Source organism: Stegostoma tigrinum, chromosome 8 (assembly GCF_030684315.1).
Source record: "Stegostoma tigrinum isolate sSteTig4 chromosome 8, sSteTig4.hap1, whole genome shotgun sequence".
In the NCBI taxonomy this organism is placed as follows: Eukaryota; Metazoa; Chordata; class Chondrichthyes; order Orectolobiformes; family Stegostomatidae; genus Stegostoma; species Stegostoma tigrinum.
The window spans coordinates 71,319,979-71,333,850 of record NC_081361.1 but is presented as its reverse complement, the minus strand read 5'-3'; the positions used below and the strand labels follow the sequence as shown (position 1 = coordinate 71,333,850).

Genomic DNA, 13,872 nt, shown 5'->3' with positions numbered 1-13,872 from the left:
TTTCTTTCTCCTCTTGGCTTTTCCTTCACCATTCGCCCCAGATGTAGTCTGGCCTCTTTTTGCTTTAGGACTCAACCACTTCATTCAGTAGTGGTGCTGCCAAGCCATTTTTGCTGATGGACATTGCAATTCTGTGTTCTTGCCTCCCTTAGTGTGCCGTCCCAATTTTTATTCAACACTGAGAACTGATTTCATCATCTGTGTAGATGGCATGGGAGATTGTAATCAGCATGTGGTTCTTTGCTAATCTTTGACCTGATACCATGATACTTTATAGAATCTGGAGTCAATATTAAATATTCATAGAACAACTGCCTGCCCACACTATGCCTAACATTACGATAGAGAACACCCAGAGATGGTGATGGTTTTTTCTGGGACTTTGTCTGTAAGGTATACTTCTGTGATTGTGATTATGTTAAACTGTTGCTTGACTTAGTCTATGAGAGAATTCACTCAATTTTTGCACAAGCCCCCATGTGTTGATAAGAAGGACTGTGCCAGGTCAACAGGGCAAAATGTGCCAATTTTGTTCCCAGCTCCCCAGTTGATGGCAGCTGGCTAAGTTTTGTTGTTTTTAGCAGGCTTTTCTGCAGTTTGGTATAACTGAGTGGTTTGCTAGGCTGTTTCAGAAGATGTTATTAGTCAGCCACTTTGCAATGCATACGGAATCACGTAGCCAGACCAAGTGAAGAATACAAATTGCCTTACTATAAAGGAAAAGCTCCTTCCTCCTTCCCTAAAGAACGTTAATGAACCAGATGGGTTTTTACTGTAGCCAAGGCCACTATCAGACAAGTTTGTAATTCTAGATTTACTAATTACATTCAGATTTCATCATTGAGATTCAAATCCCCTTCCTAATAGCATTAGCTATGTTCTGGATTATGACTCCAATGATAAAATCATTTACTGCCTCCCCTTGGTTATTACTTTGCCTCTGTTTTACCAGTATATTACACGAGAGACATAAATTCTTCTTACTAATGCGTGAGAGAAGAAAATCTTGTGTTTTTATAGCACTTTACTTGACCACCAGTTGTTGCAAAATGCTTTACAGGTATTAGCATACTTTTGAAGGTAGTCACTGTTCAAATGTACGACATGCAAGACTCAAATTGTGCACTGCAAGCTTCTACCAATAGGGCAATGCATTTAAAAAAAAAACTCATTAGTAGCACATAGGAAAGAAGTGGAGTGAAGAAGCTAATGGAAGGCATTTGTCTTCGGTACACAGTTTTGAATGGGTAAGAGTAGAGGGAGGATTCACGATCAGGTGATGCAGTCACAATATGGAACTGGAATCATGAAGGAATGGCTAGTTGGTGTCATAGTTTCTTCCCTTCCCTGAAAGCTGGGTGAAATTGTTGGTGTTACACATTTTATTTTTCTGCTATCAGGCCTTAAATTATATTGAATTGCCATGAGCTTCATTACTTCTGAGTTGCTCATCCAGCACCGCAACCCCATAGCATGATGCCATGGAATTGGCAGAAAAAAAAATTATCATGGATTCAAGATCAATATTGCAGACAGAAATACATGGTTGGCAAAGGATTTTATAGGTTTTGACAAATGTAATCTTGTAACCCTTGTTGCCCTGTCACAGTTGCAGAACTTGCATAGACTAAATGCAGAAGCTGACTAATTTCTCCAGGCTTTGCGGACCCTTTCCCATCTGTGTTCAGGAGGGAGTGTTTCCTTTCACCAGGTGTAAGACTGCATTCAGTTTAATACATTGCCCTTTCTGCTGCACCGCCAGTTGACAGGTTAAAAATACAAACTGTTGCCATCTTAATTTTAAAGCTTTATTTCAATTTGTTAACTCTTGGAACATATCCTGGAAAAGCAAGAATGTTTCAAATAGTTCAGTCCTTCAGTCATTTATGATTTACAGTAGCTTAATGACTTATTTCCTGAAGTGATTTGCGTTCTTAGAATTGAAATAACATGTTCCTGAGGCATTTCCGCCTTTTGAGAGTTCAAAATATTGTAATTGCACAAGATGCAAGCATACTGTTGATCGACATGTTGTAAATTGGGTGCTCATTCTCCTGTGAGGCTGGTAAATGAATGCTGATTTTTCTGTTTGGCTTGTGAAATTAGGACTTGAGTAAGTCAAATCATTTCTGTTGTGTATGCCTGTTTATTTATTTATTGATTTATATTTTAATAGGAGCGTAAGAAATGAGAGAGGGAGCAGTCAACATGGCCCTTCACCTGCCTCCAACACAAGCCCTCCTCCTGGACACCACCTCCAGGCCTCCTACCCTCCATCGACCTCTTCATCTCCAACTGCCGTCGAAATATCAATGGCCTCAATCTCTCCACCCCCTCGCCCACTCCAACCTCTCTCCCCTGCAGAATGTGCAGCCCTCCGCTCCGATCCCAACCTCACCATCAGAGGCGCAGTTGTAGTATGGCGCACTGACCTCTACATCACTGAGGCCAGATGCCAACTCTCTGAAACCACCTCCTACCGCCCCCCAAACTCTCTGACACCAGTTCCTACCGCCCCCGGATCATGACCCCACCCCCAAGCACCAAACCATCATCTCCAAAGCCATCCACAACCTCATCACCTCAGGTGACCTCCCACACACAGCCTCCAACCTCATTGTTCCCCAACCCCGCGCCGCCCCCTTCTATCTCCTTCCGAAAGTCCCCAAACCTGACTGGCCTGGTCGACCCATTGTCTCCGCCTGCTCTTGCCCCAACGAACTCATCTCCACCTAGCAGGGCTCCATTTTCTCCCCCTTGGTCTAGGAACTCCCTACCTACATCCGTGACACCACCCACACGCTCCACCTCCTCCAGAACTTCCAATTGCCCAGTCCCCAACACCTCATTTTCACCATGGACGTCCAGTCCCTATACACCTGCATTCCCCATGCAGATGGCCTCAAGGCCCTCCACATCTTCCTGTCCCGCAGACCCGACCAGTCCCCTTCCACCGACACCCTCATCCACCTGGCCGAACTCCTTCTCACCCTCAACAACTTCTCTACAGACAAAGGGGGTGGCCATGGGTACCCGCATGGGCCCAAGCTATGCCTGCCACTTTGTAGGTTAAGTGGAACAGGCCCTCTTCCGCACCTACACTGGCCCTAAACTCCACCTCTTCCTCCATTACATTGATGACTGTATCGGCGCCACCTCATGCTCCCAAGAGGAGCTCGAACACTTCTTCCACTTCACCAACACCTTCCACCCCAACCTCAAATTCACCTGAACCATCTCCAACACATTCGTCACCTTCCTGGACCTCTCTGTCTCTATCTCAGGCAACCACCTAGAAACCGATGTCCATTTCAAGCACATTGACTCCCACAGCTACCTAGAATACACCACCTCCCACCCACCTTCCTGCAGAAATTCCGCCTCCCATTCCCAATTCCTTCACCTCTGCCGCATCTGCTCCCAGGATGAGGCATTCCACTCCGGCACATCCGAGATGTCCTTGTTCTTCAAGGACCGCAACATCCCCCCCGCAGTGGTTGAGAATGCCCTCGACCGAGTCTCCCACATTTCCTGCACCTCATCCCTAACATACCGCCCCCGCAATAACCGCCAAAAGAGAATCCCCCTTGTCCTCACATACCACCCCACCAACCTCCACATACAACGCATCATCCTCCAACACTTCCACCATCCAACCCCACCACCCAAGACATTTTTCCATCCCTACCCTTGCCTGCCTTCTGGAGAGACCACTCTCTCCGTGACTCCCTTGTCCACTCCACGCTCCCCTCCAACCCCACCACACCCGGTACTTTCCCCTGCAACCGCAGGAAGTGCTACACCTGCCCCCATACCTCCTCACTCACCCCTATCCCAGGCCCAAGAAGACTTTCCACATCAAGCAGATGTTCACCTGCACATCTGCCATTGTGGTATACTGCATCTGCTGTATTCGTTGTGGCCTCCTATATTGGGGATACCAAGCGGAGGCTTGGGGATCGCTTTGCAGAACATCTATGCTTGGTTCGCAATAAACAACTGCACGTCCCAGTCATGAACCATTTCAACTCCCCGTCCCATTTCTTAGACGACACGTCCATCCTGGGCCTCCTGCAGTGCCATAATGATGCCACCCGAAGGTTGCAGGAACAGCAACTCATAATCCTCTTGGGAACCCTGCAGCCCAATGGTAACAATGTGGACTTCAGCTTCAAAATCTCCCCTTCCCCCACCGCATCCCAAAACCAGCCCAGCTCTTCCCCTCCCCCCCACGCACCACATAACCAGCCCAGCTCTTCCCCTCCACCCACTGCATCCCAAAACCAGTCCAGCCTGTCGCTGCCTCCCTAACCTGTTCTTCCTCTCACCCATCCCTTCCTCCCACCCCAAGCCGCACCTCCATCTCCTACCTACTAACCTCATCCCACCTCCTTGACCTGTCCGTCGTCCCTGGACTGACCTATCCCCTCCCTGCTTCCCCACCTATACTCTCCTCTCCACCTATCTTCTCCTCTATCCATCTTTGATCCACTTCCCCCCCCCCCCCTCCGCTCCCTATTTATTTCAGAACCCTCTCCCCATCCCCCTTTTCTCCCCACCTATACTCTACTCTCCTCTCCACCTATCTTCTTTTCTCTCCGTCTTCGGTCTGCCTCCCCCTCTCTCCCTATTTATTCCAGAACCCTCACCCCATCCCCCTCTCTGATGAAGGGTCTAGGCCTGAAACGTCATCTTTTGTGCTCCTGAGATGCTGCTTGGCCTGCTGTGTTCATCCAGCCTCACATTTTATTAGCCCAATGGTATCAATGTGGATTTCACAAGCTTCAAAATCTCCCCTCCTCCCCCGCCCCCACTGCATTCCAAAACCAGCCCAGCTCATCCCCACCTCCCTAACCTGTTCTTCCTCTCACCTATCCCCTCCTCCCACCTCAAGCAGCACCTCCATTTCCTACCTACTAACCTCATCCCACCTCCTTGACCTGTCCGTCGTCCCTGGACTGACCTATCCCCTCCCTGCTTCCCCACCTATACTCTCCTCTCCACCTATCTTCTCCTCTATCCATCTTTGATCCGCCTCCTCCCCCCTCCGCTCCCTATTTATTTCAGAACCCTCTCCCCATCCCCCTTTTCTGATGAAGGGTCTAGGCCCAAAATGTCAGCTTTTGTGCTCCTAAGATGGCCTGCTGTGTTCATCCAGCTCCACACTTTGTTATCTTAGCCCTTTGAGTCTGTTCTGTTAATCATTAAAACATGGCAAACATCTGCCTTAACTCCACTTTCGTACCCTATTCCAATATCCTTCCATTCTTTTATGCCCGACAGCCTCTTGCTGTTCAATTTTGAATATATGCAACAACTGAGTATTTGCACTCCAATAGGGAAGAGAATTCTGCAGTTTGATAATCTCTGAGTGTTATAATTGCTCTTTTTAACCTGAAATGACTGACCCCTGATACTAGGACTAGCACCCCTATTTCTAGGCTCCCCAGCTAGTGAATCAGATACCCAGCCTCTGCCCTATGAACTGCATAATGGTTTGTGATTGTGTCATTTGAAGCTTTTTGATTTCAAAGATCACTCTTTTTTTTCAAAAAAGATTTAATTGTGCATTTATTAAGACCATCACTATTTTTCTTTTATTTTTACAATCTTTTGGTTTGAAACTGAGAGTTGAAATTAAGAATTAAACAGTAATTTCTTTTAAAAGAAAAGGGAACAAAGATAGATTTTTTTTCATTGGGAACTGGCCTCGAAAATAAAGCAACTTAATTAATGATCTAAGGACTCTGCATAGATGAATTGGTTCAGTGTGGTTGCTATGTTCAGGATTAGCTAGTGCTAACCAGCTAACAACAAAGAATGTTGATTGAAAAGAGAAAGCAGGAAGAGAACTGGTTTTGACTGTGTTTTGGTGGAGGCAGGGTGAGTTTTGAAAACTTTTGGACACTGAACTGCTTTGATTTGCTCTCCGTCCAGTTGTAGAGTTTTTGAATGTTCTGAGAAAAGAATCCTAGTCTGTAAGAAGTAAGTAAAAATTTTTAGATGTCTTCTGAAACAATTTACATTAACTGGTAACTGCAGAATTCAACCCCAAGGAGTAGAGATAACAAAGTGTGGAGCTGGATGAACACAGCAGGCCAAGCAACATCTCAGGAGCACAAAAGCAGATGTTTCAGGCCTAGACCCTTCTTCAGAGAGGACGGCAGTTGGAGATGAAGAGGTTGAGGGAGGGTAGGAGGCCTGGGGGTGGTGTCCAGGAAAAGGACTTGTGTTGGTGGTGAGTGAAGAGGTCAGTGGAAGGAGGGTTAGGCTCCTGGTTAAAGAAGTGGGTGTGGAGGCGAAGGCGGCGGGAAAAACTGCTCGATGTCCAAACGTGACTGGTATTCGTTGATGTATGGGTGGAGGGGGACAAAGGTGAGCCCCTTGCTGAGGACTGACCGTTCGTCCTCAGTCATTGGGAGGTCTGGGGGGATGGTGAAGATGTGGCAGGGCTCAGTGTGGCTGTCTTCTTTGGGGTTGCTGGCTGTGGGCGGAGCGATGAGGTTGTCGGCCGTGGGCAGGGTTCCGTCGGCTGTGGGCGGAGCGGAGTGGGCGGCGGCAGCAGCAGCGGTGAGGGTGATTTGTGTGTTGTTGGTTCTGGAATTGGAGGCGGTGACTGCAGCAGCGGTCGTGTTCGCGGTCCCGGAAGTGGTGTGCCCCGCCGTGGCGGATGTGACGTCATCGGTGGGGTCACCGGCCGTGTCCTCATGGTCAATGGCGGCGGGCGCATGGTGGGGGAGGGGCAGGGACAGGCTCGGGATTTGGGAGGTGCAGGAATCCTTTTTAAGGTGGCAGGAGCCAGTGAGTTTGTTGTACTTACGATTTTTGGTGTCCAGTTTAGCTGAATAGAACTGGATGTTCAGTCTGTGGATCCTGCGGAGGATAAAAAACAGGAGAGGTCCTTTGCAGGTCAGGGAGAGGGAGGCTCTGAGCTGGGGCAGGTTGGATTGCAGTGCCTGGAGATGCCGGTGCATTGCTGCAAGTGTCTGTTTCAGGACTCGCAGGGAGAAATGCTTCTGAAGGATCTGGATGTTGTGGGTGTAGAGTTTGATTTGCCTGTGAACAACCCATCGTTCAAGGATTTCTGAAGACCTTATATCCGTTGTATGAAGCTCTTTGCTGAACTGACAATTTTTTTTACTCTATCCTTTAACTGTGTGTATCTGTCTGAGAGAGTCGGTTATATTCAAAGAAGGTTTAGGTTGGAGATGATAACTAAATTGTCTTGTTGTTTAACTGTGACCTGCCAACTTAGATTATCAAAAATTAACAATTTATTATTAAGTTATAAACTTGGTGTTCAAGATCTGTTAGTCATATAGTCTAGCTAAGAACAATTGAGAAATTTTCAGATCATTTCATGTTTTAATTTCACAGTGTTGTGAATTCAATGATTAGTGAAGTTGGTTCGGTTTGGCTTTCTATCCCTGTGTCCAGTCTCGTATCTGTGGATGTGGTTCATTGTTATACTTTGTTTTATAATTCTTCTGCAACGCACCTTGGACCATTGCATTAGGTTAAAAGTTCTATTGTAAGTATTTGTTGTTGCTGACCCCTTATGGATCTCCTGTTTTGTGGTCTATCCTTGCTGGCTGTCCCTTCATTCATCCAGACCCTTAATGCTGGAATTTGCTCTATGAGCACTTGTTGGCTCTCTATGCACCTCCTTTCTTTCTTTTTCTACATTTACTTCAAGCTAGTGCCTGTAATTAAATACCAGATGGCCCAAATTCAAAAAAATGGGAATAATGTAGGAATAGGAATATAAGGCTGGAAAATTTATTTACCTGAATTTTTGCAGTACAGGGAGTCATTTGATTTTCTATGTCAATACAGTGTAAAATAATTCCACTGCCTTCTCTCTTTCCATGGTATCATCTTTTAAATATTTATGTAATTTTCCCTTTAAAAAAAATACAATGGCCTCCTCCTTTGTCACTCACTGTGACAATTCATTTTATATGTAAACAACCTTTTGTGTTCATGAACAACCAATTTTAAATTGATTACCCCTTATCAGTGACATCCTGATCTGAAGAACTGCCACTTCTTCTGAATTATTAAGCTTTTTAATAAATAAATCTACAAAATCTCTTTTAGTATCTCAAGTTTATCACTGCAGCAGTATATTTTCCTGTAGCTGGGATCATCTGGCTTTCTAGGGGCCAGATTGTTCAATTGTCTTGAAGGTATATGGTTCAGAATAGTGACAATAGGATGGATTCAATTCTCTTTGCAACAGAGGTAGACTTTAATAGAATAGAATAGAACATTACAGCACAGTACAGGCCCTTCGGCCCTCGATGTTGTGCCAACCTGCCATACCGATCTCAAGCCCATCTAACCTACACTATCCCATGTACGTCCATATGCTAACTTGTGACTTGACTCCTGTCATGGCCCTGAAGAGAATGGCTAGCCATCCCTGACAAAATGTTCCAAGAAAGCACTTTGGGATGAAGCAGCTAATAAGCCAAGGACGCACCTTTGAGAGCAGCACAGGTGAATGAGTGAATAAGCCCATTTTATAAATGGGGTATCCAAAATTACAGTTGCAATCTAACTGCGGATTAAAGGTTATTCAGGATAAATGCATTATCACCCATTATTTTTATAAGCTATGGTCCTATTTATATTACTAACAGATTTACTTGTCTTTTTATGGTAACAGCTGTTTAAACTTTTGTATTACAGCATAATGTGTTTTAATCCCTTGGTATATAGTCAATTATCCACACCCTTCTGTGCCTTATCATTTGAGGATGTATTCTCATTCCTTGATGTTTCCCCACTCAAATTGAAAAGAAAGGAGGACAACACTCTCCCATCCACATCAACGGAACAGAGGTTGAGAGGGTGGAGAGCGTCAAGATCCTCAGTGACTGTAAACGACAACCTGTCCAGGACTTCCCACGTAGATGTAATGATCAAGAAGGCACAGCAATGCCTTTTTTTCTTTCAGGCAGCTCAGGAAATTTGACGTGTCCATAAGGACCCTCACCAACTTCTACAGATGCACCATTGAAAGCATACTGTCCAAGTGTATATCACCCTGGTTTGGCAACTGCTCTGCCCAGGACCCTAAGAAATTACAGAAGGTTGTGTGCACAGCCCAGACCATCATGAAAGCCAACTTCCCATCCATGGACTCCATTAATGTGGCTTCCTTCTGCAGAGAGGCTGCCAACATCATCAAAGACCCATCGCACCCCCAGTAATGATCTCCTACAACCTCTTCCACTGGGCAGAAGATACAGAAACCTGAACACATGCACCAGCAGGTTCCAGAACAGCTTCTTACAGGCCATTATTAGACTGATGAATAGACTCAAATAATGCTGATCTCGCCTAGCGCACAGCTTTTGCAGTGTAACCTGTATGCCTCTGTCTCAGTCATTTTACAACATCTGATCTGTACATTATTGCTTACTATGATCTGCCTGTATTGCTTATAAACATAGCTTTTCACTGTACTTGGGTACACATGACAATAAATTAATCAATCATGTTGATTAGATGATTTGCCCAGATCTTAAATAGATTAGTGGAGAGTTACTGATATGATGACTGCAGTTTAATTTGATTGAAGAAACAATCTGATGCATTTCTGGTCAGATAATGAGTTAAGGAAGTAACGGATGGATAGAGTCATAGATTTACAAAAAAGCTATTGAACAGGCCCAATGGCTTCCGCCCATCCATCTCTTCCATTAACTTTACTAGTTGATCTTTTGCTCTGAAATTTGACAATAATCAACATTATCGGTGCAGTGATTTTAGTGAGGACCTGTTATAAAGCAGTGAATAAAAAACATTGTATAAGTAGTGGGTAAAGTTTTTACTGAAAACCATCTGAATGTGTGTGTTATTTCTGAGGGACAAATTACGTTTGGGCTAGAGAGAAGACAACAGTGTAAACATGATCAGTACGTTGATAATTAGAGGTTTTGAATTAATTGTACAGTAATGAAATCTTAATAAACAAAGCCTTTTAAGAGTTCTGTTAAGCACTGAATAATCAGTTCTTATAGCTTAGAGTTTGAACTGTTAGTGTATATTTGATCTGCTTTTGACATCTAACTAGATTTTATTTGTGAACTAATTAAATTATTAAGTAAATGTATGAGGATCTTGTATTGCCGGACATGGCTTCCATTTTACTAGTAATATAACTCCATCTGTGACTATTATTATGCCTGAGCTTATAAGAGTAACTCTGTCTCCATACTCGTGCTCTTGCGAAGTTCCGTAACCACCCCAGTCCTGCTGTCGCAACTGTCTGTTCTCACCACCCCCAGCCTCCACTGCCATCACCACTGCAAATTTGCATCACAGGTAGATAGGGTGGTTACGAACACACTTAGCTTGCATGTCTTCATTGCTGAGACCTTTTGAATGTAGGAATTGGGATGTTATGTTGAGGTTGTATAGGACAGTGGTGAGGCTACTTTCGGACGGGGTGGTTTACGTGTGGAATGAACTACCAGAGGAAGTAGTAGATGCAGACACTGTTACAACATTTAAAAGATATTTCGCCCGGTACGTGGAAAGGAAAGGTTTAGAGGGATGTGGGCCAAATGCAAGCAAGTAGAAACAATTTAGTTTGGAAAACTTGGTTGGTATGGATGAGTTGGACCAAAGGTTCTGTTTCTATGCTGTATGACTCTGATTCTGTGACTCCTGTCTCAATCCCTACTATCAGGGAGGAAGGGTCACTGGACCCAAAATGTAAACTCTATTTTTTTCCTTCACAGATGCTGCCAGACCTGCTGGGCTTTTCCAGTAACTTTGTTTTGGTTCCTGTTTTACAGCATTCACAGTTCTTTTGGTTTTTATTCTCTATTATGACCTGACTCCTGCCTCACAACTCTAATTTGTCTGCCCCTCCTCTCGTATGTCTCTGTAACTGCCCACTCTGCTCTCATACTATTCCTTTACCTCCCTGTAATTGTTGCCCCCCCCGCTTCCTCAACTTTCTGCAACCCCCCCCTCCCGTTTTAACTTGCTGTAATCCCTCTGCCCCAAGCCAGTATTGTTGCAACTCTCTCTCACACATGGCACCTGTGAATACAGTATACCTGGACACCTCCCAGAGACTGTAGGACTCTCATGGATGAGATCTTCACTTCCAGCACCTGGAAATTGGCAGGTAGCATCAGCGGAGCTCAAGGGGGGAATGGAGGAGGTGGAATCAAAGCCTTGAGCGAAGAACAGGTCTCAAGGCATTCTACTTAGAAATAGAAACATCGATATAGACTTGATCTATTTAAGCTACAACAGGCGACTTACCCGTTGCAAGTGAAACCTGTCGTAGGTGATTTATTGATGATGGGTGCCCTAGCTAGTGTTTTATATTTATAACACTATAGCTCCTCTCCCTAATGGGCTATTTAAAAACAAATGTGGCCAGGAAAGATAAAGCAGTCTTAAAACAAAATTCGCAGGCAAGGCACATCACTTCTGCAATCATAAAAGGTTTTTGTAATTTTAAAATTTTGATATTTGCATCATTTTACTGTCGAACTACATTGTGGATGCTGTAACTATGAACCAGATACTTCCCTGTACAGAAGGAAGGGATATCAATTGTGCATTGTCTGGACTGCATTACTCTTCAGAATATGTCTTTATATTTTTCAGGGCCTAATTTGAGTAATATTAATGGAATATGGAGAGAGGCCATTGTGAATATTAAAATTAAACATGTTTGTTCATGTGTTCTTTTCCAGGGGAAAAAAAATGCTGCTGAACCTAAACTAGGTTAACAGTTTGAATTGCCTTCCACATAAACAGGAAATATCCAACCTCTGCACTCTTCTTTTCCCTGTCCCCTTATGTCACTCCTGATATTTCACTCGGCATGACTATTGAAGACTTTCCATTTGACAGAAGTTAAAACTCAAAAACAAAGCTCATATTGATGGGAGCTGCAAGTTGTGAGATTGGCTGCTGTTTAGAATGCAGACAGCACATCATTATTTCTCAATTAGTTGTATCTATAGCACAAATAATTCCATTCAGCAAAATAACTGGGATACCAGTAAGTAGTAAGTGACTTTGCCAGAATTTACTTTACTGAAACATTTGAGTATTAATCTATCATTTGAGCTGTAACCAGTTCTGCATATACCAAACACAATACTTCATGGGCATATGTTAGAAGTAGGAAATTGAACTTGTGGTCAAGCTATTGATAAAACACTTGACCTTCTGTGTGTTTCCTTACTTCCTTGTAGATGCACTTCATGTATTTGAGGGTTGGTTAGTTTAGTTAGCTGGTGAGCTGGTTTGCAATGCAGAGCTATGCCAAGGGCATTGGGTTCAATTCCTGCAACAGCTGAGGTTACCATGAATGACTTTCCTTCTCACCCTCTCCCCTTGCCTCAGGTCTGGTGACCCTCACATTAAACCACGATCAGTCATCTCCACGGAGAGAACAACCCTATAGTCTAATGAGGCTGTGCCAGCTTTATGGATGTAAGAAGTGTAAAAATAGACTAGATGTTGACTTCATCTGAAAAGAGAGTGAATTAGCAGCCTGAAATAACTAGCTGAAAATGCTCAAGTATAAATCTGTGCTGTTGCTAATCTTTCACCATGTATGAAAGACAAATAAAGGCCTTTTCGTAAACCTTTTCATTTTTTTAAAGGATTGTTGCATTTAGGTGTAAAAGATGAACCAGTTTGAGTTGGAGCCTCACTGGTAGAATTACCTGCACAGCTAACCAATCATATTGTTTCATTATTTTAAAGCTCTCTGTTAAGCTGCCTGTCACCTTTCTCCGTTCTAGATAAAAGACAACTAGCCTTCCCAGCCTCTCCTGATTGATTTAAATCTGTCATCCTTGTAAATAATTTCTGTAGCTTTTCCGAGGCTGTTTGTAGTACAATGATGAGAGATGTTCACCGCTTTCAAAGCACTTCTAGATTAGTTAGTATAACTTCGCAACTTTTCACTTCAGTTCTTCTGGAAATTAACCTCCAGCAATTTAACTTGGATTATTCACAGTGTTACAGTGATGCATTGTATTTAATATTTCTTGGAGGACTTAAATTTTGATGGATTGTAGAAAAATTGATTGATTTCAAGCTTTATGAAAATAGTCTGCAATTATTTCTTTAAAAGCGGTCAATGACAGTCACTGTACATGTTGCAAGTTTATTTTTTATAGAAGGTTGAGGGGAAGGGCTTCCCAATTGATCTCTGTTTTCTGCAAAGAAATCCCTCTTATTGAGGTCAGGGTGAAGTCCTATCTGTTCTTCTGAAAGAGTGATTGGTTAATTTTATATTTCGTGAGTAATTTGGAGACAACTGTGCATGATTAGTAACTTGACCACATGTAGCGTGTATTGGACAAGCATACTTCAGAAACATTCTAAGTTTCATCCTCCTTGTTTTCTAGTATATCCCTAAAGGTCAGGAACTTTTTTTTAAAAGTGCATTTATTTTCTTGAGGACTGTGTGTGCATATTTCGGGATACTTAGAAGGACATACATTTATGCTTTTGTTTACTGACTGTGTGTACTAACCAGTTAAATAGTAAACTAAAAATTGCATTTATGAAACTAACATGGCTGATTGTTTTATTTAAAACTTGGTAAACAAGATACCTCATTATTATCATTTTTGTCACCTAGAAAAGTCCTCTTATGTTGTGACTGATGGAGCTGGGGACTTGAGTAAGAATCCATTCATTCCTCTAGCCTTGGTCATGTAGACTTTTCAATTTATATTGCAGGTTTTAACCATTTGTGAAAATGCACTCCTACGCTGAATTGCTCCTTTGTCCCATATTGCCTTAGTATAACTGAGGTCTTTTGGATGCCTGGACTTCTATTCTCATCTTAGCAGAGTTTTCTGGAAGGAAGAC

At 43.4% G+C, this 13,872-nt stretch overlaps 1 protein-coding gene across 9 annotated transcripts in view; it reads left to right on the top strand.

The window, feature by feature from the left end:
- ccdc24 (coiled-coil domain containing 24) overlaps positions 1 to 13,872 on the top strand; it is a 255,476-nt gene that overhangs the window by 40,091 nt on the left and 201,513 nt on the right. The window contains exon 1 of one of the 9 annotated variants that reach the window (XM_048539035.2): positions 4,517 to 5,985. The exons of the other annotated variants lie outside the window; for them this stretch is intronic. The gene's annotated coding sequence lies outside the window, so the exon portion shown is untranslated. Of the gene's footprint in view, positions 1 to 4,516; positions 5,986 to 13,872 lie in introns of those variants that run through there. 9 annotated transcript variants of the gene reach the window in all.